The sequence below is a fragment of the Gorilla gorilla genome, chromosome 4 (genome assembly GCF_029281585.2).
Source record: "Gorilla gorilla gorilla isolate KB3781 chromosome 4, NHGRI_mGorGor1-v2.1_pri, whole genome shotgun sequence".
NCBI classification, from domain to species: domain Eukaryota; kingdom Metazoa; phylum Chordata; class Mammalia; order Primates; family Hominidae; genus Gorilla; species Gorilla gorilla.
Window position 1 is genome coordinate 185,219,313 of NC_073228.2, and position 26,538 is coordinate 185,245,850.

The 26,538-nt window shown below is 46.6% G+C and overlaps 1 long non-coding RNA gene and 1 pseudogene across 2 annotated transcripts; both read left to right on the top strand.

Annotated features, from left to right (window-relative positions):
• The first annotated feature begins 1,563 nt into the window (after nt 1-1,563).
• LOC115934615 (uncharacterized) lies at nt 1,564-21,737 on the top strand. 2 transcript variants are annotated; one of them, XR_010134028.1, is made up of 7 exons: nt 1,564-1,965; nt 3,948-4,109; nt 11,473-11,688; nt 12,570-12,635; nt 13,406-13,535; nt 13,923-14,021; nt 16,956-21,737. It is a non-coding gene; the product is annotated as an uncharacterized lncRNA (long non-coding RNA). The 2 variants fall into 2 exon arrangements; XR_010134029.1 differs by lacking the exon at nt 1,564-1,965 and adding an exon at nt 3,447-3,848.
• A 2,840-nt stretch (nt 21,738-24,577) lies between these two features.
• Nucleotides 24,578-26,538, top strand: part of LOC115934648 (putative uncharacterized protein FLJ45355) — a 40,552-nt pseudogene continuing 38,591 nt past the window's right edge.

Genomic DNA, 26,538 nt, shown 5'->3' on the forward strand with positions numbered 1-26,538 from the left:
CATGGAGAAACCCCATCTAGAACTAAAAACGCAAAATTAGCTGGGCGTCGTGGCGCATGCCTGTAATCCCAGCTACTCAGGAGGCTGAGGCAAAAGAATGGCTTGAACCCGGGAGGTGGAGTTTGCAGTGAGCCGAGATCACACCACTGCACTCCAGCCTGGGCAACAGAGCGAGACTCCATCTCAAAAAACCAAACCAAACCAAACCAAAACAAAAAAAAACCTGAAATCATATCAATTATTTTTTCTGACCAGAGGGGAAGAGTATCAAAAAATCAGTAACAGGAGGAATTTTTTTCCTGACCGTCTTTGGCTCCCTCTCTCGCCACACTTTTTCTTCCTCCATCTACCCCAAAACTTTTTCCCCACCATTTTTTCCCCACTGTCTTTTTGCAAAGCCTTCTATACTCTCCCGCTCACTACCGTTTCCCCACCCATCTACCCCAAAACTTTTCCCACCGTCTTTTCTCCCTCTCCCTGGCCACCCTTTTTTCCCCTCCCGCTCTCATCACCCTCTTTTGTTCCTCCATCTCCCCAAAAACATTTCCCCCAACTTTTCCCAAAGCCTTCTCCCCACTCCTGCTGCTCGCCACCCTCTTTCCCCTTTCATCTACCCAAAAACTGTTTCCCTATCATGTTTTTCTCCCTTCCTCCTTGCCACCCTCCTTCCCTTCTCCATCTACCCAAAAACATTTCCCCGCCGTCTTTTTGCAAAGCCTCTTCTCTACTCCTGCTCACCACGCTCTTTTACCCATCTACCTCCCCAATTTTTCCCTGCCATCTTTTCACAAAGCCTTCCCCGCTTCCCGCTTGCCCTCCTTTCCTCTATCCTGCTTGCCACCCTGTTTTTGCCCTCCATCTACCCCAAACTATTTTCCCCATAGCCTTTTTCCCAGTCCTCTTTCCCCACTTCCTCTGGCCACACTTTCTATTCTCCTCCCGCTTGCCACCCTCTTTTCCCCCTCCATCTACCTAAAAGCTTCTCTCCTCACTGTCTTTTTGCAAAACCTTCTCTCCCTCTTGCTCACCACACTCTCTTCCCCCTCCCTCCTCTGCACGCTCTTTTCTCCTCCCACTTGTCACCGTTTTCCCCCCTCCATCTACTCAAAATCTTTTTACCCACAGTCTTCTTTCCCTTTCTTTTCTCCCCACCGTATTTTTGCAAACCTTCTCTCCTTCCTGCTCATCCCCGTTCCCCCCTCACGACCCTCTCTTTCCCCCTTCCATCTACCCACAAACTTTTTCCCCACCGTCTTTCCATGAAACCTTCTCTCCCTCCTGTTCACCACCCCGTTTTCCCCCTCCATCTACCCCCCAGTTTTTTTTCCCCAACATCTTTTTCTCACCGTCTTTATGCAATGTCTTCTCCGGCTCGCCATCCTTTTTTCCTTTTGGCACTAACCACCCTCTTTACCCCTCCATCTATCCCAAAACTATTTTCCCCTTCCTACCACTCCAGCCACACTAGTTTCTGTCGCCACCAACTGCAGGGAGGCCAGCCGCGGTGCCGCAAACTACAGCCTCCAGTCTGTCCTGGTCCTCTAAGCCGGGCTCGGAGCAGCACCGGGAGCAGACACAGAAAAACCTGGAAGAGCCGCTCTTCTTCAGCACCAATTATATACTGAGGTTTTTCATGAGGTTCCTGGACTACACGTTCCAGGACTGGACAACCAATCAGAGTATGAAAATAAAGGCCAATCAGAGAAGGCCTAGAGGTTTTCTCTCACCCAATCAGAACATGTAGTCCAGAACCATGCGCATAACCCAATGTGCATGCTGAGGAGGCCTCACGCCAGTTTAGGCTCTCCAGTATCTCCCACTGAGCTACTCTGTCCCCGACTTAGAGGACCAGGAGAAGGGGGAGCTGGAGGCTGGAGCCTGCAACACCGTGGCTCGTCTCACTCTGGATGGTGCTGGCAACAGAGATGGCAGCGCGGCTGGAGTTTTAGGAGGGCGGCCTGAGCGGTAGGAGGGGGCTGGAGCAGTAACATGGCGGCCTGAGCGGTGGGCGGGGGCTGGAGCAGTAAGAGGGCGGCCGGAGCCGTAGGAGGGGGGCTGGAGCAGTAAGAGGGCGGCCGGGGCGGTAGGAGTGGGGCTGGAGCAGTAGGAGTGGGGCTGGAGCAGTAAGATGGCGGCCTGAGCGGTGGGCGGGGGCTGGAGCAGTAAGATGGCGGCCTGAGCGGTGGGCGGGGGCTGGAGCAGTAAGATGGCGGCCTGAGCGGTGGGCGGGGGCTGGAGCAGTAAGAGGGCGGCCGCGGCGGTGGGCGGGGGCTGGAGCAGTAAGAGGGCGGCCGGAGCCGTAGGAGGGGGGCTGGAGCAGTAAAAGGGCGGCCGGGGCGGTGGGCGGGGGCTGGAGCAGTAAGAGGGCGGCCGCGGCGGTAGGCGGGGGCTGGAGCAGTAAGAGGGCGGCCGGGGCGGTAGGCGGGGGCTGGAGCAGTAAAAGGGCGGCCGGGGCGGTAGGCGGGGGCTGGAGCAGTAAGATGGCGGCCGGAGCCGTAGGAGGGTGGGTGGCAGCTGGAGATGCTCTTGACCGGCTAGAGGTCTAGGAGAAGGTGGGGACCGTGTCCAACGCTGGTGGCTGGAGCCTTGGCCACCGCGGTTCTCCTGGCTGTGGTTGGTGGTGGCGACGGAGACTGCATCTCTGTTAGACTGGTAGAAAGGTGGCAGGGTAGGTGCGCTCTCTGCGGCTGCACTGCCCGCTTGCGGGGGGGTAGGGGAGCGGGTGTGGTGTGCTTTTGGGGCTGCACTGCCTGCCGCGGGGGGCTGGTGGGTGGCGCTATCAGGCGTTGAATTGCTGGCAGTGGGGCAGGTTCGCTGCGCTATCAGGGTCTACACTGCCTAAGGGGGCGGGGGGTTGGAGGCAGGTTGTGGGTTGTGTGCACTGTCGTGCACTGCCAGTGGCGGGTGGCAGGGGGTTAGGGGCATTATTAGCTGCTGCACTGGCTGATGCAGGGGGCGGGTTGGGTGAGCTATCGTGGGCTACAATGTCAGCAACAATGCCAACTGGCAGGCAGTCGGGGGTGCTTTAGGGGAGCTGTCAAATGCTGCATTGTCCGTGGGGGAAAGGGGAAGGTGGGGTGGGGGGGTTGGTTGGGTGCACTACCCTGGGCGTTCACTGCCCGAGACGGGAGCAGATTGGGGGCGCTATCTGGGGCTGTGCTGCTTGTGGTTCGGGCGGGGGGCGGGTTTGGTGGGGCGTTATTTGGTGCTGCAACACCCGTGGCGGGGATGGGTTCTGGACATTATCGAGTGTTACACTGCCAGGAGCAGAGGGGTGGTTTGGGGGCGCTATCAGGTTTACACTGCCTGCAGCAGTCTCTGGGTGTGTTGTGGGCACAATCCGGGGGCTACGCTTGTCAGTGGGGGGGCAGGTTGGGGCACTATGGGGGGAGGCTGTACTGCTGCTGCCAGCGGCAGGTTGTGGAGGTGGCCACGACAGTGGTGGCCTCTGAGGAAGGGGCCCTTCTCCTCTTCCCGGACTCAAGGCTCTAGAGGGTGAACAACTGCTCGTGTTGGAGCGCGGAGGGTGTACAGAGTTTTCGCGGCAATCCTCTGACCACCCCAGGGCCCTCACACCCACCGTGGTTCCCCGGCCCTTGCCCTCTTGCTGCGTGGTGTGGAGACCATCTGGGGGCCCCAGGCCTGGAGTAGTGGGCACCACGGGGGCTCAGGGTCCTGTGGGTGGAGGAGTGAGGAATGGGAACTGGTACTTGGGTGGGGAGGACTGGCTGGGTCTGAGTTTGTGCTATTCTTGCTCCCCAGTGAGCCCTGGGCACTGTGGTGTCTCCAGTCCCCACCCCAGGTCAGGAGGCCAGCTTGGTCTAGGAGGAGAGGCTGGACTTTGGAGGGTAGGTGTAAGTGCCTTTGCTGAAACTGGTCCGTGCCACCCAGTGGCCAGCATGACAGGGTGAGGCTCCAACACTGCCACTTTCTGCATCCTGTTGTAGGTTTTTCTGGCATTGTCTGCCCAGCTGCTCCAAGCCAGGCTGATGAAGAAGGAGTCCCCTGTGGTGAGCTGGAGGTTGTAGCCTGAAGATGGCACAGCTCTGTGATTCATCTCCTGCGGTTGTGGCGGCCACGGTGATGGAGACTGCAGCTCAACAGGAGTGGTAGGAGGGTACCCGTGGAGGCCAAGTAGTAGGAGCCTTGGAGGGTGGGTAGGTGCATGGAGGGTGACAGCAGCACTGGTTCCGTTGGCGTCGGCACTAATGGTGGCAGCAGCAGCAAGTCTAGGGGCCAGGAAGGGGGAGTAGGAGAGCTCTGGGGTCCGGCCCGGCCTGGGGTGGGTAAGAAGCTGCCGGTTCTGTACCGCAGGCCTCCGTGACAGTGGTGGACCAGGGCAAGGAGGAGTCCTCCCCCTTCTCCTGCCGTCTCTGGAGGGTGCCCTCCTTCTGCTGGCGTCTGAGCCAGGTGTGAGTGGCAGCATTGTTTCAGTCTTAACAGAATTTAGGGGCTTACTATTTGTGTATCTTTTTGTTTTTGGTTGTGGTAACCCTTAAGGGACAAAAGGCTTCTTTGGCTGGGTTTTGGTGTCGTGGGATCCCTCCATGTAAGACACAGGGTGCTTCCCTGGCAAGCTGTGTGTTGGAGGGAGATCACCAAGGAGAAGAAAGGGAATCTCCCAGGAGGGTGGCTGCTGTGGCAGGTCCCCTGCCTCTGGGCACCCCTTGGGCCACCTAGTTTCCCCTGCGGAAGAGGGGAGGCTTAGACCGGTATCACTTGTATCATCAAAGAGGCATCCTGGCTGGGCCAGTCGATTTGACCTTCCCACTTCTTCAGCCCACCTGCCCGTGGTGTCACTTGGGGAAAGTGGAACCTCAGGCCACAGGGGCAGAGGCTTCTCTGGCAGGCTGATTGCTGTAGTGGATTCTGTTCTGCCTGCTGCTCAGGAGGGTTTCTGTGGCCAGGAACTGATGCTGGGACTCTCCTGTTGGTGTTTTGCTGCCTCTGTGTTGTCTCCGGCTTCTCAGGGACTCTCAGATGTGTGAAGGCAAAAAGGTTTCTTGGCTAGTTTGCGTGGTGTGGTTGGGATCACTTTTGCTACATGCCCCTCAGGCACCCTAGTGGGGGAAAAGGGAATTTTAGATTTAATGGAGAATGTGTCTATGTTGGCTGCTTATTGTTAGCAAACTTCTGAACAATTCTATTCTAAATGGTCGCCTCTTGTTGAGTAGACTCCAGCTCCGTTGGAGAAGAGATGATCTTACCTGGGCTGTGTTTTCTTGCTAGCTTGAGGGTTGAAAACACTAGGTTTTTGTCTCCTTTTCCAGTTGAGTTAGGGAAGTGACATGCATTGCCACAAAACAATTCCTTCAGTTCTGGAGTCCTTAGACAGACTGTCATCTTACTAGCACCTTCCAGCATTCTCCTTTCAGGGAGATAAGGGAAGGTTCCTAATCTAAAAGGAAACATGGAATGGTGTTCTTATATTGTATGACAAGAAATATGAAATATTTCTGAAAAATTTAGTCATTCTTTTAAATTTAGAAACCTGTTTTTTATATTTATAATATTTCAAGCCATTAAAAATTAAGATGTCATAATTGAAATAATCTTTTAACATTTTACATTAATTAGCATTTAGCAGGTGACCATAACAAATTATTTTTAATTATGTTACATTAATTGCCAATACAGATTTCTTTCTGGTTATTACAAATCTGTTTGCAAAATTTTATTTTGTCATTTATTAAATTTTTGTATGATTAGTTGCTACATTGCAGGTATAGGAACTTCCAATATTAAGCATGATTATAAATACCTCAGTTTTCGTGTCTTTTTATTAATAGTCTAAAACTTATAAAATGCTTTGTGCATTAGTATTGGTAACATTCTTTAGTATGAATTATCATTTGAAAAATGTTAAGAACATAGCTTTCCCATCTTATTTATTTTCTTGAGGTGGAGTCTCACTCTGTCGCCCAGGCTGGAGTGCAGTGGCGCGACCTTGGCTCACTGCAACCTCTGCCTCCTGGGTTCAAACGATTTCTCCTGCCTCAGCCTCCTGAGTAGCTGGGATTACAGGCATGGTCCACCACGACCGGCTAATTTTTGTGTTTTTAGTAGGGATGAGGTTTCACCATATTGGTCATGCTGGTCTCGAACTCCTTACCTCAGGTGATCCACCTGCCTCGGCCTCCCAAAGTGTTGGGGTTACAGGTGTGAGCCACCATGCCAAGCCTATTTATTTTAGATACAGTGTCTTCCTCTGTTGACCAGGTTGAAGTGCAGGGGTGTAGTCATAGCTCACTGCAGGCTCAGACAGTCCTTCTGCCATGGCTTTCCAAAGTGCTGGGATTACAGGCATAGGCCACTGCACCTGGCCTAAATTGTGATAATTTTACAGTTTGCCTCAAACGAGGGCTGACGTCTGGGCAAGGTCTGCTGGGGGCCTCCCATATGCAGGCAGTCTCTCTGCTGTGCCCTCCACCAGCACTGAGGGTCACCTGCCCACAGGCACCCCTCTCCTTTCCGCTCTGGGGAAGGCCAGAAGTGACTTTTGAGGTTACCTGAGGGTCTTTGTCTGGAAAAGGGTGTGAAGCTGAAGCCGATGGCCTCAGTGTCCAAAGGGGAACGCTTCCCACAGGCGTTTGGAAGCCACAGGCCTGACAGTGGGGTCCTGGTCTTGGCGGTCTCAGTCACCTGGCCACCCATTCCTTCCTCACTTAGGCATCCACCTGGCAGGCTGCCCACACCCTCTTCTGTCTGTGCTCAGCCAATCAGGCAAGCCAGGGTTACAGCCCTCCCTGTCCTGGGCCTTGTCTCCATGAAGCACCATGTGCCTTGGAAGACCTCCCCGGTTGATCCCGTCTCCCCAGTATCTTCTGCTAAGGCAGAGGTTTCCCTGGGCCCCTGCTCTGGTCCGCTTCCTTGGCACAGTTTGTAGCTGTGCCTGACACAGCCCACCTGCCTGGCTTCTGTCTCAAACCCACAGCCAGGCCACGTGACAGCCGCTGCCTGTGCCCAAACATTCATCCAGCCCCACCCAGGAGAGCCAGACAGGCACTCATACCCTCACCCACAAACCCCCACCCACACCCCCCCCACCCACACCCTCCCCCACACCCCCCCACCCGCACACCCTCACCCACACCCCCCCACCCACACCCCCCCCACCCGCACACCCCCACCCGCACACCCCCACCCGCACACCCTCACCCGCACACCCTCACCCGCACACCCCCACCCGCACACCCCCACCCGCACACCCTCACCCACACCCCCCCCACCCGCACACCCTCACCCGCACACCCTCACCCGCACACCCTCACCCTCACCCCCCCCACCCGCACACCCTCACCCGCACACTGTCACCCGCACACCCTCACCCGCACACCGTCACCCTCACCCGCACACCCTCACCCGCACACCCTCACCCGCACACCCTCACCCGCACACCCCCACCCGCACACCCTCACCCGCACACCCTCACCCGCACACCGTCACCCGCACACCCTAACCCGCCTGGCCCTGCTGCGCCCCCACCCCACTTTCCCTCTAAACCTACTGGGGGAGCAGCTTCCCCTATATTTGCTTGCTCCACCTCCTCCTAGAGCTGGGTCACATACCAATTCCCACACTCTTGGCAGGTTGGTCATGGCCCTGGCAGGTCTGAGGACAGGATGGACACAGGACTGTGTGCAGCATAGAAAGGTCAGGGAGTGCAGCCTCCTACTCTGTGCCAGCTGCCAGCCCCAGAGCTTACTAGGCTGATGGGGACAAAGAATGCACCAGAGGGGACAGTGACCATTGTCCCTGGGTTAGTCCACCACAGGACTGATGGGAAGTTCATGGATGTACTGATTGCCCTGTTGCATTTGTCCTCAGGGGCAGATGCTGAGATGGAGTTAGGAGAGCAAAGGGGAGGAAGGGAGCTGGGCATGGTGGCTCATGCCTGTAAATCCTAGCACTTGGGGAGGCCCAGGTGGGAGGATTTCTTGAGGCCAGGAGTTTGAGACCAGCCTGGGCAACATAGCAAGACCCTGTCTCTACAAAAAAAAATTAAAAATTAGCCAGGTGTGGTGGCTGTATTCCCAGCTACTCGGGAGGCTGAGGTGGGAGGAACAGTTGAGCCTAGGAGTTGTCAATACAAATCAAGTGTTGGGATATTGAGAATAGCATCATAATGAGGGTCCAGAGTATGTTATTAATACTAATGGTATAATTTCGAGCTTCTGATATATACACAAACATGTATAGCTACACCAGGGATTGTGCTCAAGATTTGACTTACATTAACTTGTTTAAGCCTCTTCCACACACTATTTGAGGCAGGTACTGTTGTTATCATTTTATGGATGACAAAACTGAGAAGCAGAGCATTTAGGAAACTTGCCCAAGATCACACAGCCACGAAGCAGACACCAGAACCAGAGCCCTAGGCTCGCAAACTTCACTGCCTTCACTCCTAGGCTCTATGTTATTCTGACCATCTCTCAGCCAGGAAGTCACTCCCTTATGCAAATGACATTGTCTGTGCTGATGGTTAAATATTTCTATTCTCACAACGTGAAAGAGAGAGCCTGATTTGTTAGCTATGCCCCAAGGGTTTCTCCTACCGTTTCAGAGAGATAGAAACTTTTCTTTGCCCCTAAACTGTGGCAAAGAAAACAGAGAGGAGGAAACAGCCATCAGAAGACTAAAAATCTCTCATCTTTGCAAATAAGAATTCACTCTAACTGAGCTTTTCTGCATGCAGCACTGGGAAGAGACCTTGTTTTTTATTCTATCAACTTACCCATTTAACAGTTTATTGAGAACCTGTTGTGTACCTGATGCACTGCTGGCATTGGGTATGTAAAAATCAATGCAGCATGGTCGTTTCCCCAAGCAACTCAGTTTCCTGCTTGGTTCTCTTTTCTGGATCATTTTAATTACGGTTCTCCTTTTAAGTAAAGGACAAACAGAGAAGTAGCACTGAGTCAGATTTTTGCCACTAGTCTTATACAGGTGACATATTTTTCTTAATGCTCCCCACACATGGGATCTGAGCCAGCTGAGCCCTGAAACCTCCCAGGCTGAGAACGTAGTGTGGCACTTCACATGAGACTGCGCAGAAGTCGATACAACTGGCATGTTAGCCACAGGAACTCTGCCAAGCGTTCGGGAATAGAAGGGGTGGACAGGACCCCACCCGCTTTTCCTAATCTCATGGGTATCAGGCACCAGGCAGCCTTGCCCCTGGAATGGAGACATCTCAGGTAGGGGTTGTCACTGTTCCAAGCTTCCTTTGATGCCGTTTTGATCCTGGATGTAGAGTTGCCACGTGGAGAGCGAAACCACCAGAATATATAATTGAGAAAGGAATGGAAAGATGGACAGATACCTAAATAGATACATAAATACTTTGCAGAAGTCTGGGACAGTGGAACGTAGGAAGAGAGCCTCAGATAGAGAACAGTAGGTTGATTGTGGTAAAGGGAAGGCTTCACTTTGTTATTCAATATAGTTATTTATTGACTTGTTTAAACAATATGTATGTCTTTATAATTAAAAGATAATTTGGGGCCGGGCATGGTGGCTCACACCTGTAATCCCAGCACTTGGGGAGGCCGAGGTGGGGTGGATCACGAGGTCAGAAGTTTGAGACCAGCCTGGCCAGCATGGTGAAACCCCATCTCTACTAAAAATACAAAAAGCTGGGCCTGGTGGCAGGCACCTGTAATCCCAGCTACTCAGGAGGCTGAGGCAGGAGAATCACTTGAACCTGGGAGGCGCAGGTTGTAGTGTGGTGAGATCACGCCACTGCACTCCAGCCTGGGCGACAGGAGCGAAACTGTCTCAAAAAACAAAAGAAAACAAAACCTTGCATCCTTTCAGGGGGCTCACACCTCCCTAAGGGCCCAGTAATTAAACACTTTGGGCCTGAGGGTGAGAAACTTTGTCTCAGTTCTTCCCCGAGTGATCAGCCCAGGGGTAAGGAAGGAGAAGCCAGAAAGCAGGACCCATGAGAAGGGCCCCCTCCTGGAGTTTGAGGCCCACTCCCTCCTGCCCCTGCCTCTCCTCTGTCCAGGACTCCTCCCTGCTCTGCCCCACTCCTGGGGCCATAACCATGGGGAGCTGTGGTTTTCTACAGGCCCCTGGGCACAAAGTGGGCAGGCTCACCTGGAGGCAATCAGAGTAACATGGCAGGAAGTGAGGGGGAAAGCCGCCCTGGAACTGCGCCTCTCTGCCCCCTGACGTCACGGGCGTGCACTCCTCCCTCCCCTCACTCAGGCAGTGGCATGAGTTCCATGTGAGCGCTGTCCTGCTCCCTCTGCTGCCTCTTTTTTTTCTTGGGGCTGCCATAACACTTTCCCTTCCCCAGCCCTGCCAACCTGGTGGGACATTGGGCTTCCCTCTCACAGGGTCCTGGGGACAGGCCCATCCTTTATCATACCCACAGAGAGACCGTTTTTTTCTTCAGGACCTGAGGAGCAGCCAGGTTCCATGAGTTAAATGCAGATGTGAACCAAGCTGGCATTGGGGTACACACTCTCCTCTACTGAAAAGTAGCTAGGGATTCCAACTAGGTGAGGAGAGTGGGGCAGAGCCAGACCAGACAAGGACTGATCACCTGGAAAAAGCCTGCCATCAAAGGTCTTGGCAAATGCTGGGTGCAGTGGCTCACTCCTGTAATACCAGCACTTTGCGGGGCTGAGACAGGTGGACTACTTGAGGCAAGGAGTTCGAGTCCAGCCTGGGCAACATGGCAAAACCGCATCTCTACTAGAAATACAAAAATTAGCTAGGCATGCTACACTCCTGTAATCCCAGCTACTCAGGAGACTGAGGCAGGAGAATCACTTGAACTGGGGAGGCAGAGGTTGAAGTGAGCCGAGATTGTGCCCCTGCACTCCAGTCTGGGAGACAGAGTGAAACTGGCCTCAAACAAAAAAGAATATGGCCTTGGCAGAGAGGGGCCAGCCCAGCAGTGCCTTCCCTTGGGTTTCTCCTGGGTAGGCCTCTGCCGTGAGAAGGTGCTTCCTTCTGCCTGTCCATGGCCCACAGCAATGGAATGTCTGCTTCTGGGGGTTGGGTGGGAGACTGCTGGCAGAACTGGAAACCTTCAGGTGGGGTTTTTTTGTTTTGTTTTGTTTTCGAGATGGAGCGTCACCCTGTCATCCAGGCTGGAGTGCAGTGGTGGAATCTCAGTTCACTGCAACCTCCGCCCCCCTGGGTTCAAACAATTCTCCTGTCTCAGCCTCCTGAGTAGCTGAGATTACAGGCATGTGCCACCATGCCCGGCTAGTTTTTGTATTTTTTGTATAGATGGCAGTTCACCATGTTCGCTGGGCTGGTCTTGAACTCCTGACCTCAAGTGATCCACCCACCTCTGCCTCCCAAAGTGCTGGGATTACAGGCATGAGCCACTGAGCCCAGCCCCTTCAGGGGGGTTTTGAGGCTTCACTACAATACTAGTTTCCTGTGGCTGCTGCAACAAATTACCACACACTTAGTGACTTAAAACAACCAAAATGTATTCCCTTACAGGTCTGAAGGCCAGAATTCTACAGTAAGTCCTACTGAGTCAAGGTGGGAGCAGGGTCGGTGGCCTCCGAGGCTCTGAGGGAGAATCCGTTTCCTGGCCGTAGAGGTGGCCTGCACTCCTCAGCTTGTGCTGCCCGTCTCGAATGACTGGAGTTTCCTGCTTCTGTCACTACACCTCCCACCCTCTCCATCACCTGCTCTGCTCTTACAAGGATCCGAGTGAGTACATCAACCCCAAAAGCCAAAGACCCTTAACTTCATTATATCTGCAAAGCCCCTTTTGCCATATAAGGTCATGTTCACCAGTTCCCGGGATTAGGATGTGGGCATCTTGGGGGCATCAGCCTGCTACAGCTAGGCTGCAAAACTGTTACACCCTCCTGGTGTTTCAATGATTGGGAGAAAAAGGGTTGGCATTTTTTGCTTAGGGGTCCCTCTTAAACTTGTATCTTTAAGGTCGGGGGTCCCTCTTAATCTTGTGTTTTTGTTTTTGTTTTTTTGAGGTGGAGTCTTGCTCTGTCATCCAGGCTAGCAGTGGTGTGATCTTGGCTCACTGCAATGTCTGCCTCCTGGGTTCAGGTGATTCTCCTGCCTCAGCCTCCTGAGTAGCTGGGACTACAGGCGCCCGCCACCATGCCCTGCTGTTTTGTATTTTTGGTAGGGACGGGGTGGGGGTGGGGCTAGGGAGGGGGTTTTGGCTATGTTGCCCTGAGCTCAAAGCGATCCGCCTGCCTCTGCTGCCAAAGTGCTGGGATTACAGGCCTGCACCACTGCACCCGGCTGCTGTAAAGTCTTATTTCACACAGCTGAGACATGTTTTAGGAAGTTTGCTAAAAGACCCCTGGAGACCGCCTCATTGTGACCTCTCTGTTATTGTGTTTAATTTGATTGAACTTTTCTGCCCTCCTGCTTTTCAGCTTCTCTAATAGTCTCCCATTAAACCAATTCTAAGAACCACCAAAAAGGGGAAATTTTTTCTTGAAAGCAATAAAATGATATGGACTGTTAGAATGTAAAATATATGAAATCAGTCATTATACGTTAGTGCTGCTCTGACATAGGGACGTATTATTGAGAAGCAACTTTTGCTTGATTTTCAGAGAAATGGAATCATCGTATCGCTGATCTACGTAAACAAATTGAAGAATTGTCTGAAAGAAAATATGGTATGTCTAAACTGGAAAAATTCCTGTAATCTTATGTTCATGGGCGTTTACACAGTGGAGTTACTGTTCATCATGGGGGTACCGTGGACAAGCCCAGGGCTGCCGGCGAGTCATGCCATCCTTACACGTTTCTCCTTGTAAGGTGCTTTGTAGTGTCTACACACTGTGTGCACAAAGTTTTTGGTAAATTAAGAATATTATTTCAAATAAATTAATTTCATCCCCATAGGAGCCAGTTTATCAGATAATTCATTTCTCATTTCTGCAAATCAATACACAATGAGCTCATATTCAGATAAATATAATAGTTTTTCATTTCATCATTGTTCATTGATTGCAACCCATTTCTAAAACAAATTATTGAATATAACCAAATTCCTTTAACTTCTCAACTTTTCCCACTAAAACTGTGAAACATTATATAAAATCTTTAATCAATAGGATATGACACATATTTCATCATTTTGTTTCAGGTTTTGGTTGTGATAAATAACACTGAAAAACCATCCTAATATATGTATTAACTTTATCATTAGAAAAGGGGATTGTTCAAAAAAAAAATCAATACACAGAAACCTTTTTTGAAAATTAAAAACATTAAGAAACTTCTTGTAATTCACAAATAATTGGAATTAAGTAATTTTCTCAGCTTAAGAGTTTGTATTTTTTAAGTGAATATCAGTAATTAATCCATTAACATTGATGCTCTATTTCTGCTTTGAAGTTTGAACTGAGGCTGATTAATGTTCAGTCAATTCTCTTTTGAGCAGGGATTGGTGTCAATCAAAGACAAATCACAACAAGTGATTGTCCAGGGTGTCCATGAGCTCTATGATCTGGAGGAGACTCCAGTGAGCTGGAAGGATGACACTGAGAGAACAAATCGATTGGTCCTCCTTGGTAAGTCTCAAAGGATTCACAGTTTTAAAACAAAGTGAAAAATATATTTGAAAGGGATATCATGTGCCACTTAAACAGATTAACCATTCAGGTCCTCTTTTAAAACGAAATAAGCTTGTGGTCAATGTTTCATCTTTATCACGTTACAACGTTCGTAAAAGCTTGTTAGGACTTTTGTTGTTCTTCACTTTTAGAAAAGTGGTTAATCCAAGGACCAATGTGACTTTGATGTACTGACCTGGAAAGTTAAAGATGGAATCACTCAATTACTATTCTTTTTGTAAATTTCTAAACACCATAAAGCATTTAATGAACTGGAATCGATAGGTGAACTGTGTCATTTTAATAAGCATAATGTAATCACGTCATATTTTGTTTTGTTTGCAGGCAGAAATTTAGATAAGGATATCCTTAAACAGCTGTTTATAGCTACTGTGACAGAAACAGAAAAGCAGTGGACAACACATTTCAAAGAAGATCAAGTTTGTACGTAGCACTAGAGGCATTTCTTATCAAAAGGACTGGATAATAAAAATAAGTTTCTACTGGGTATATTTCAAGCATTTATTTATTACTTTAGTTACGAATTCCAATATACTTTAAAATGGTATTTGTTTTACAGCATACATAAAATGTAGCAAATCAGTACTGTAAAACATTTAACATTCATACAATTATATATAATATCCTTTTTTTTTAAAGAATGGTATTCCACAAAAATATCTTTTGAAATTGGCTTTGGAGTTTACATATACTGAACATGAAAGTTTGTAATAATGATGATACAACTTTCAACATTGTCATTTTTTCTTAGAACTTCAGCTGATTGCAGAGATATAATGATTACATTGTTATTAAATTTTTTTAACACAAGTAAGTGTCACCATTTTATGACATGAAATAAAAGGTTATGACTGTTATTGATGTTGATGTTGACGACCTGATCACCTGGCTGAAAGAGTGTTTGTCAGGTTTCTCCATTGTAAAGTTACTCTTTTCCCCCATTTCATACTGTGCTCTTTGGAAGGAAATCACTATGCACGGCCCACACTAAAGGAATGGGGAGTTGTAGTGTACTTTCTTGGGAGTGGTCTACATAATTAATTGAAATTCTTCTGCAAGGGACACTTGTCCCTTTCGCTTTATTAGTTCGATCATTTATGTTTATCAGTGTGGACACATGAATGTTTTATACTTTGGGTTACAATTTAATACTGCTTTATTTTGTTGCTCAAATTATCCCAGCTTTGACCATTGGGAACTCTTTCAGTTATCTCCTGTTCCCCCCTTTGACATACCCCCATCGATGTGGGTTTTGTGTTTTGTTTTTGAGCGCCTCCTTATTTTTCTCCTGTATTTTTAAATAACCCCAATCCCTATTGAAGCTGGCGCTAGGAAAACTAACAATACTCCCTTTCCCAGGTCATCCTATTCCTATGCTGATGGAGGAAATGTGCCTCCATCAGCATACTTAACAGTAACATGTTACTTAACCATGGATCTGGTAAAGATTATGTGAAATTTTCCTAAATGCAAATACAATCTAAAATTGTAATGTCTTACAATTAAAAAACATTATTTTCCATATATTTATAGAAATATAAATGATCAATCAACTATTTCATTGACAATTTTAAATCCAGTTTTGTCTTGAGGAGAATAAAGTTTTTTATATCTTTAGTATTTTAGTTGAAGATCCAAAGACATTTTATGTTAAAACTTTAGGTTTTATATTGTTTTGTGTTTTAAAACATAAAATCTAAAATCTGGTAATATCCATGAGGTGCAGATAGAGTAATAGCACAAATTCTGTGTTCATGAAAATTCATTTTAGGATAACTTAATTAAAAGGACTCAGGATTTGAATGATATTAGATTAGACAGAAAAAAGTTCACTTGAGTGTAAGACATAAGTAATAAAAACCAAAGGTAGCTAACTTTTTTAGGCTTCTTCTTTCTTTAACGAGTATGCATATGAAATAAAATTTCCATGTCCATGTCCATTTTTCCATGGTACATAGGGCTTCTATAATTTCGTCTATTTCATCCTGCAGTTATTTTCACGGGTTTCTGCGTCCACCACTATCTGGAATCTCTGAGATGGTGAAAACGAAATCTTATTCTTTATATTTCAAACAATTCCTAGCACATTATCAAAAATACCTGATAAAATTTATTGTGTCTGTAATACTGGTAAGCATGTAAAAGGGTGGTAAATACATAGGCTTTAAGTTTAGATAGATCTAAATATTATTAAAATTACCAAATTATTGTTTTTAAAAAGTATTAGTTTCCTAGGACAAATAGAGATTTTTAGATAAGGCTGGATTTGTAATACTTTAAGCAACAGGTCACAGTGCTTAAGTATTTAATACCGATTTGGCAAGCAGCTGATGTTTTACATAATGCTGTCGGGTATTTTATATTTGCGTGTATTTTCTGATGCACTGGATCCAGCACTTCATGTCACGTCATATATCTGTTTATAATATATACAAATGTATTTTCATATATATTTGATGTTTGATGGCTTTGAAACTTTAATCTTGAAATAGATTTTAAATTTTTATTAAAACTATAAATAATTACCGTAAGGAAAGAGCTCTTATTAGTTGAAAGAAAATGTAGATTCATGTTTCCTTGGAGACTAGTCTAGTTTCCAAGGATAGACGGCAGTGAGGAGTTGGGTATCTAGATGGAATTTCTGTTGGTTTGGATTCCAGCTCTGCTGCTTACCAGCTTTGTGACCTCAGGCAAACAACTTAACCTCTCCAAGCCTCAATTTCCCCATTTATATAATGGTGATATTTATAAGTTTCACCTTATAGGGCCATGGTGGGGATTCCATGAAATAGTGTATGTGAAGTGCTTAGCGCAGTGCCTGGCACATACTCAATGCTCTATGCATGTCAGCTAGTACTTAATGATGCTAATAAACATGTTATGTCCCTAAGCACGGGCGGGATCTTGCCTGATGTCCTTCTCTCTGCGTCCTGGTCAGTCTTCACATGGTGGGCATCCTTTATTTCCGGTCACACACGGGTGGTACACAGAGCATGCTGTTTCTTTCCTGCCAGAAGGTTCCTGCTGCAGCTCTCCTGCTAGTTTAGTTTAGCCTTCTGGTTTGAGGGATGAGTCACATGTACCATCACTTCCCAGGACCAACAGGATCTTTGAGGAAAGCTATCCCTGCTTACACAGAGAATTGCCCTTGCCTAACACTGAAGCCTGGCAGAGTAACATGAAGTAACCACAGCAATTCTAAAATTAGAATTAGCATGCCTAGAATAACAGGTATAAGCTTCTCTTGTACTTTATCACTTGCTTCATTTCTGCTCAGCCTAATTTTCACTTGATGTGTAGATTTATTTTTTGTTCACCCATCCAGAAAATGTTGACTGAGGAATTACTCTGTGTTAGGTGCTGTTGTAGGAGCAAGGGATACAATGATGATCAAGGCAGATGCAGCCCTTACCTTCCGGTTGTGGAGTCCGGATACAGACTGGAGGCAGACAGCTGTAAGATGTGTGACAAATGCTGCGCTGGATCAGCCCATGGTATTAGGAGAGCAGGTAAGGAAGGGTGGGGACGGGAGCGGACAACCTGGAGGAAGAGGCACCTAAGCAGAGTCCGGAAGGCTGAGGAGGAGTCAGCAGGTAAAAGAGAGGGGAATCATGACATGTCATCTCAACTGTAGGGCACGGCTAGCTGGCTGACTTAGCTGCTGTAACAGCGGATTTTTGCAAGACTCCCTATTTCTCGTGGACTTGCGAACAAATCTGAGCAAGAAAACCACGTAATTTCTTTTATGCCCTGCCCAAGAAAGCCACCTGGAGGGGCAAGGGGACCTTAGCAGAAAGAAGCTGGAGGTGGGGGGAGAGCAGGGTGATATTACTGTCCATATGGTGGGGGGTGGACACCTCCCTGTCATATGGCTCGTAATATCCAGCAGGGGAGAGGGTTGACTTTCCCCTACGTTATTGGTAATATCACCCCCTCTCTCCCGCTAAATATTAAGTACAATATCACAGGTGGGGTGTACACCCCCGGCGATGTTTGAAGTAATATCAACTTCTCCCCCTCTGGATGTTAGAAACAATATCACAGGGGGGTGTACACCCCCCTGCGATCCTGGGAGTAACATCATCATCTTTCCCCCGGATATTAGGAACAATATCACAGGGAGGGGGCTGCACACCCCCTGCGATATTGAAAGTCATATCATCTTCTTTCTCCCCGGATATTAGGAACAATATCACAGAAGGTGTTTACAACTTCTGCAATGTTGGGAGTAATATCATCCTCTCTCACCCTAGATATTCAGAACAACATCACATGGGAATTGTACCCTTCTGTTTATTGAGAGTAATATCATCCTCTCCCTTTCTGTATATTAGAAACAATATCACAGAGGGCTGTGTACACCCCCAGGAATGTTTTGAGTAATACTATCCTTTCTCTGCCTGGATATTTGGAACAATATGACAGGAGTTGTGTACACCCACTGTGATATTCGATTTAATATCAACTTCTATCCGCTGGATATTGGGAGTAATATCTATCTTTAGCCCCTGGATACTAGGGACAATATCACAGGAGGGGTGTATACACACGGCGCTATTGGGAGTAATATCATTTTCTCCACCCCTTGATATTAGGTACAATATAACAGTGGGGACGTGTACCCCCTGGGATATTGGGAGTAATATTAATCTCTTCCCCTGTGGATGTTAGGAACAATATCACAGAAGGGGTGTATACCCCCAGCGATATTGAGAGTAATATCCTCTCCCAAAATGGAGATTAGGAACAATATCACAGGAAAGGTGTACACCTCTTCTGATATTTGTGGTAATATCATCTCCTCCCCTCATTGATATTAGGAACGATATCACAAGGTGTGTACAGCCCCTGCGATATTGGGAGTAATATTATTCTCTCTTCCCCTGGATATTAGAAATAATATCACAGGTGGAGTGTACAGCCAACCCCCTGCGATATTGGGGGTAATGTCATCCTCTTTTAACCTGGATATTAGGAACAATATCACAGGGGGCTTGGACACTTCTTTCGATACTGGGAGTAATATCATCCTCTCCACAAGTAAATAGTAGGAAAAATATCAAAGAAGGTGTGTACACCGCTTGTGATATTGGGAGTAATATCATCCTACCTCACCTGGATATTAGAAAAAATATCGGGGGGCATTTACACCACCTGCGATATTGGGAGTAATATGATTTTCTACCCCAGTAGATATTTAGAACAATATCACAGGGGCAGTGTACACCCTCTGAGATATTGCGAGTAATATCGTTCTCACCCCGCCGCCCCCACCCCAGATATTAGGAACAATATAACAGGCAGATTATACACCTGCCGCAACATTGAAAGTAATATCATCCTTTTCCCCGTGGATATTAGGAACAATATCTTATGGGGGGTTTACAGCCCATTCCATTTTGGGAGTAATATCAACTTCTTCATTGCTGGAAATAGGAAACAATATAGCAGTTCTGGTGTACACACCCTGTGATATGGGCAGTAATATTATAGACTCTCACCCGGCATACTAGGAACAATATCAAAAAGGGGTGTATACCCACAGCGATTTTGGGATTAATATCATACTCTCCCCCCTGGATATTAGGAACCATATCAAAGAAGGAGTGTCTACCCCTTGCGATAGTGACAGTAATATCATCTTCTCCCTCCCTGGATATTAAGAACAATACCACAGAATTGGTGTACACCCACTACGATCATGGGAGTAACGTCATCCTCTAACCCCTGGATATGAAAAACAATATCACAGAGGAGGTGTACACCCCTCGCGATATGGCCAGTAATATCATCGTCTCCTCCACTGCGTATCAAAGGGGTGTGTACACCTCCTGCGCTATTGGGAGTAATGTCAGTCTCTTTTCCCCTGAATATGAGGAATAATATCACTGATGGGGTGTACAACTCCTACGATATAGGCAGTAATATCATCCTCTCCCAACCTGGATATTAGGAACAAAATAACAGGACATGTACACTCCCTGCGATACTGGGAATAATATCATCCTCTCTCCCACTTAATATTAGAAACCGTATCCCAGGAAGAGTGTAAACCCTCTGAGATATTGAGAGTAATATCATCCACTCCGTACCTAAATATTAAAAACAATGTCATGGGAGGGGTGTACACCCCTACAATATTGGGAGTAATATCATCCTCTCCCTCCCTAGTTATTAGAAACAATATAAAAGGGGTCACGTACACCCCCTGTGATATTGGGAGTAATATTCTAATCCCCTCTGGATATTAGGAAGAATATTATACAGGGGATGTACACCCCTTGACATATTGTGAGTCATCATTTCTCTTCCCTTGGACATTAGGGACAACATCACGGCGGGGGGTGTCCCCTGTTATATTGAAATTATTATCATCCTCTCCCAAACTGAATACTAAAAACAACGTCATATTGCTGTGACCCCAGCAATATGGACAGTACTATCATTGTCTCCCTCCCTAAATATTAAGAACAGTGTCACAAGAGGGGTGTACACCCCCTGCGATATGGCCAGTAATATCATCGTCTCTACCTTTGGATACTAGGAACAACATCACAGAGGGTGTGTACAGCCCCTGCGATATTGGGCATAATGTTAGCCTCTCTTCTCCTGGATATAAGGAACAATATCCCTGGTCGGGGGAGGTGGAGTACATTAAGAACAATATCTGAAGGAGGTGGGTGTACACCCGGTGAGATATTGGGTGTAGTATCATCCTCTCTTTCCTAGGATATTAAGAACAATATCACAGGAGGGGTGTACAGCCCCTGCGATATTGTGAATAATATCACCCTACCCCCCTCTCGATATAAGGAACAATATCCCAGGGTGGGTGTACATCCCCTGCGATATTGGGCATAATGTCATCATCTCCCAACGTGGATATTGGGAATAATGTCACAGGGGGGTGTACACCTGCTTCGATATTGGGAGTTGTATCGTCCTTCCCCTCGGGATTGTAGGCAAAATATGGAAGGGGTTTTACAACTCATGCGATATGGGCAGTAATATCATCCTCTCTTCACTTAGATATTAGGAACTATATCACAGGCGGCTGTACACTTGTTACGATATTGGGAGTAATATCATCCTCTCCCATGATGGATATTAAGAACAATATTCCAAAGGAGGTGTACACCCCCTGCGATACTGAGAGTAATATTTGGCTCTCCCCTTCGGGATATTAGGAACAATATTGCAGGAGGTGTGTACAACCCCTGTGGTATTGGGAGTAATATCGTCTTCTGCCCCTGAATATAAGGAACAATGTCACAGGAGGATGTACACCCCCTGGGATATTGGGAGTAATATTTTCTCCCCCTCGAGATATTCGGAACAATATCACAGTGGGTGTGTACAGCCGCTGCGACATTGCCACTAGTATCATCCTCTCCCTCCCAGGATATAAGGAACAATGTCACAAGGGGTGTACACCCCCTGCGATATTGGGGGTAATATCTTCCCCTCCCCCGCTGGCTATTAGGAACAGTGTCACAGAAGGGGTGTCCACTCCCTGCTATATTGGGAGTGAGATCATCCTCTCTGTCCCTGGATATTAGGAACAATATCCCTAGGGAGTGTACACCTCCTGCAATATTGAGACTAACATCATCCTATTGCCCCCTGGATATTAGGATCAATATCACAGGGGTGGTGTACATCCCCTGCGAAACTGGAAGAAATATCATCCTCTCCACCTTTGGATGATAGGGACAATATCACGGGGGAAGTCTACGCCCCCTGCGATATTGGAAGTCATATCATTCTCTCCCACCCAGGATATTAGGAAAAAAGATGACCGAAGGGATGTATACCCACTGCGATATTTTTCATAATGTCATCCTCTACTCCCTGGCAATTAGGAATAACATCATAGAGGGGTGTACACTTTCTGTGATATTGGGAGTAACATCCTCTACTCCTCGGATATCGGGAACAATTATATTAAGTATTAATATTGATAAATATAATAACAATAGAAATCATCGATATAAATAATTACTATAAAGATAGTAAAAGTTAATACGGATTAAAAATATTAATGGTTACTATTAATAATAGCAACCTCACTATTAATAACAATGATATCGGTAATGTTAAATCAATATGTGATGTTGGTAATAAAACAATAAGATTAAGATTAATAACTAATATTGAAAAATGACAATACTAATTTTAATCACGCATAAACATATTTAAAATAATCATTAATGATTAATAACGTTATACTATTAATATTACCATTGATAATTATTAAGACTGATGTTTAACAATTAATAGTATTATTAAGATTGATGCTTAATAATTAATCGTATTATTTCTCCTAATACCGCAGGGGGTGTACACCTACCCGAGATATTGTTCCTAATATCCAGGGATGGAGAGCATGATATTAGTTTTAATATCTCAGTAGGTGTACACTCACCCTGTGACACTGATCCTAATATCCAGGGGATAGAGTATGACGTGACTCCCAACATAGCAATGAATGTACAGCCACCCGGTGATATTGCTCCTAATATTCACGGAAGAAGAGTATGATATTACTCCCAATATCGCAGGGAGTGTACACCTCTTCTGTGACATTGTTCCTGGTATCCCATGGGGGAGAGGATGATAATAATTAAAGTATCGCAGGCTGTGTTCACTCACCCTGTGATATTGTTATAAATATCCTGAAAGGGAGAGGACGATATTACTTCCTATAACAGATAGATATTACTCCCCATAACAGAGCAGGAGGTGTACACCCACCGTGTGATACTGTTCCTAATATTTAGAGGCAGAGAGGTCGATATTACTCTCAATATCGCAGGAAGTGTACACCCCCGTGTGAGATGGTCCTTAATAATATTCCAAGGCAGAGGGGGTGATATTACTACATTTATCGCAGAAAGTGTACACCCCCCCAGGGATGTTGTTCCGATGATCCTGGAGAGAAGAGGATGATATTAGTTTAAATATGACAGAAGGTGTACACGCCCCCACTGATATTGTTTCTAATTTCAGTGTGGGAGAGGAGGATATGACACCCAATATTGCAGGGAGTAGAAACACACCTGTGATACGGTTCTTAATATTCAGGGTGGAAGAGGATGATGTTACTCCCAATACAGACGGGTGTACAACCTCTGCACACCGAGGGTGTACACCCGTCTGTCAAACAGCACATAATTTCCAGAGGGGGAGATATTACCCCCAATATAGTAAACAGGCTGTGAGTCCACCGTGGATCGTAATAACTCGGGGGGGGGGAGAGGAGGTGGCTCTTACTCCCCATATTGTGGGGGATGCCTCACCCCACTGCGAGGTGGATCATAATAGCGAGGGGGGGGGAGAAGGGGTGGCCCTTACTCCCCATACCGCGGGGGGTGCCTCACCCCCTGCGATGTGACCTGTGTCCGTTGTGAGCATTCTCTTTTTTCCTGCTATTAGGAACAACTTCACAGAGTGTGTGTACACAGCCTGTGATATGAAAACTAATATCCTCTGCACCTCCGCATGTACGGACCATATCACACACTGGGTGTACACTTTTTGCGGGATTTGGGGTCATGTCATCCTGTGTTTCCCTAAATAGTCGGGGAAATACCACAGGCCTATTCGGAGGCATATCCTACTTTTGCTACTGGAAATTAGGAGTAATGTCACAGATGGGGTGTAAAGCCGCTGTCATATTTGAAGTAATATCATGCTCTCCCCCACTAGTTGTGACGCACAGTATCACAGGGGGTATATACCTTCTGCGGTATTGGGAGTAATATCATCATCTCTTCCTTTACATGATAGGAACAACATCAGAGACGGGGTGTACACCCTGTGTGTTTTTGAAAGCAATGTCATTCACTCTCCTTCTAGATTTTACGATTCATATCGCAGGCGGGGTGTGCACCCCTTCTTATATTGGGAGTCATCGGATCCTTTTTCAAGCTGTATATTTAGAACAATATCCCATGGGGCTGTACATGTCTTCGATACTGGTCGTAATATCTTGTCCTTTCCTGGATACAAGAAAAAATATCACAGACAAGGTGTACACCCCTTGTAATATTGGGAGTAATATCACCTCTCCCCATGTGGTTATTAAGGACAAAATCACAGGGTGGTGTACAGTTCCTACTTTATTGAGAGTAATATCATCCACTCACCCCCTGGATATCAGGAGCCATATCACAGAAGAGTTGTACACCCCCTTCGATATTGTCAGCAATATCACCGTCTTCCCACCTAGATATTAGGAACAATACCACGGGGGCTTGGGGGTGTACACCCACTGCGAGATCCAGAGTAATATCAGCCTTTTCCCGCTGGATATTAGGACATACATCACAGGTGTGTGTGCACCTTCTGCGATATTGGGAGTAATATCAGCCTCTACCCCGCTGCATATTAGGAACAATATACGGGGGGCGTGGGGGTTACGCTCCCTGCGATATTGAGAGTAATGTTATTCTCTTCTCCCTGTACATTAGGAACTATATCACGGGGTCTGTAGACCTTCTGCCATGTTGGGATTAATGTAATCCTCTCCCCCCATTGAATATCAAAAACAATATGACAGAAGGGCGTACACCCTCTGCGATATGGCCAGTAATATCGTCTCTACCTTTGGATACTAGGAACAACATCACAGAGGGTGTGTACACCCCCTGCGATATTGGGCGTAATGTTAGCCTCTCTTCCCCTGGATATGAGGAACAATATCCCTGGTCGGGGGAGGTGGAGTACATTAAGAACAATATCTGAAGGAGGTGGGTGTACACCCGGTGAGATATTGGGTGTAGTATCATCCTCTCTTTCCTAGGATATTAAGAACAATATCACAGGAGGGGTGTACAGCCCCTGCGATATTGGGAGTAATATCCCCTCCCCCTTTCTATATAAGGAGCAATATCCCGGGGTGGGTGTACATCCCCTGCGATATTGGGCGTAATGTCATCATCTCCTAACGTGGATATTGGGAATAATGTCCCAGGGGGATGTACACCTTCTTCGATATTGGGAGTAGTATCATCCTCTCCCCTCGGGATTGTAGGCAAAATATGGAAGGGGTTTTACAGCTCATGCGATATGGGCAGTAATATCATCCTCTCTCCACCTAGATATTAGGAACTATATCACAGGCGGCTGTACACTTGTTACGATATTGGGAGTAATATCATCGTCTCCCATCATGGATATTAAGAACAGTATTACCAAAGAGGTGTACACCCCCTGCGATATTGACAGTAATATTTGGCTCTCCCCTTCGGGTTATTAGGAACAATGTCGCAGGAGGTGTGCACGACCCCTGCGATATTGGGAGTCATATCATCTTCTCCCCCTGAATATAAGAAACAATATCACAGTGGGTGCGTACGGCCGCGGCGACATTGCCACCAGTATCATCCTCTCCCTCCCAGGATATAAGGAACAATGTCTCGAGGGGGCGCACATCCCCTGCGATATTGGGGGTAATATCTTCCTCTGCCCCGCTGGCTATTAGGAACAATGTCACAGAAGGGGTGTCCACTCCCTGCTATATTGGGAGTGAGATCTTCCTCTCCGTCCCTGAATATTAGGAACAATATCCCTAGGGAGTGTACACCTCCTGCAATAGTGAGACGTCTAAGATCATCCTCTCGCCCCCTGGATATTAGGATCAATATCATAGGGGTGGTGTACACCCCCTGCGAAATTGGAAGAAATATCATCCTCTCCACTTTTGGACGTTAGGGACAGTATCACGGGGGAGGTCTACGCCCCCTGCGATATTGGGAGTCATATCATCCGCTCCCACCCAGGACATTAGGAACAAGATGACTGAACGGAGGTACACCCGCAGGGATATTTTCAATAATGTCATCCTCTACGCCCTGGCAATTAGGAGAAACATCATAGAGGGGTGTACACTTTCAGCGACATCGGGAGTAATATCCTGTCCCCACAGATATCGGGAACAGTTATATTAATTATTAATATTAAATATATTAATAATAGTAATCATCGATAATTGCAATAGAGATAGTAAAAGTTAATACGGATTAAAAATATTAACAATTACTATTAATAACAATATCACTATTAATAATAAAATGATATTAATCAATGTTACATAAATCAGTCATAAGTGATGTTGGTAATAAAACAAGATTAATAACTAATATTGAAAAATGACATTAATACAGATAATTTTAATCATGCAATCGTACATTTAAAATAATCATTAATGATTAATAACGTTATACTATTAATATTACCATTGATAATTATTAAGACTGATGTTTAACAATATTATTAAGATTGATGCTTAATAATTAATCGTATTATTTCTCCTAATACCGCAGGGGGTGTACACCTACCCGTGATATTGTTCCTAATATCCAGGGATGGAGAGCATGATATTAGTTTTAATATCTCAGTAGGTGTACACTCACCCTGTGACACTGATCCTAATATCCAGGGAGTAGAGTATGACATGACTCCCAACATAGCAATGAATGTACAGCCACCCGGTGATATTGCTCCTAATATTCACGGAAGAAGCGTAGGATATTACTTCCAAAATCGCAGGGAGTGTACACCTCTTCTGTGATACTGTTCCTGGTATCCTGAGGGGGAGAGGATGATGATAATTCCAGTATCGCAGGGTGTGATCACCCACCCTGTGATATTGTTTTTAACATCCTGAAAGGGAGAGGTTGATATTACTCCCCGTAATAGATAGATATTACTCCCCATAACGGAGCAGGAGGTGTACACCCACCCTGTGACATTGTTCCTAATATTCAGAGGCCGAGAGGTCGATATTACTCCCAATATGGCAGGAAGTGTACAGCCCCGTGTGAGATGGTCCTTAATAATATTCCAAGGCGGAGGGGGAGATATTACTCCCAATATCGCAGAAAGTGTACACCCCCCCAGGGATATTGTTCTCATGATCCTGGAGGGAAGAGGATGA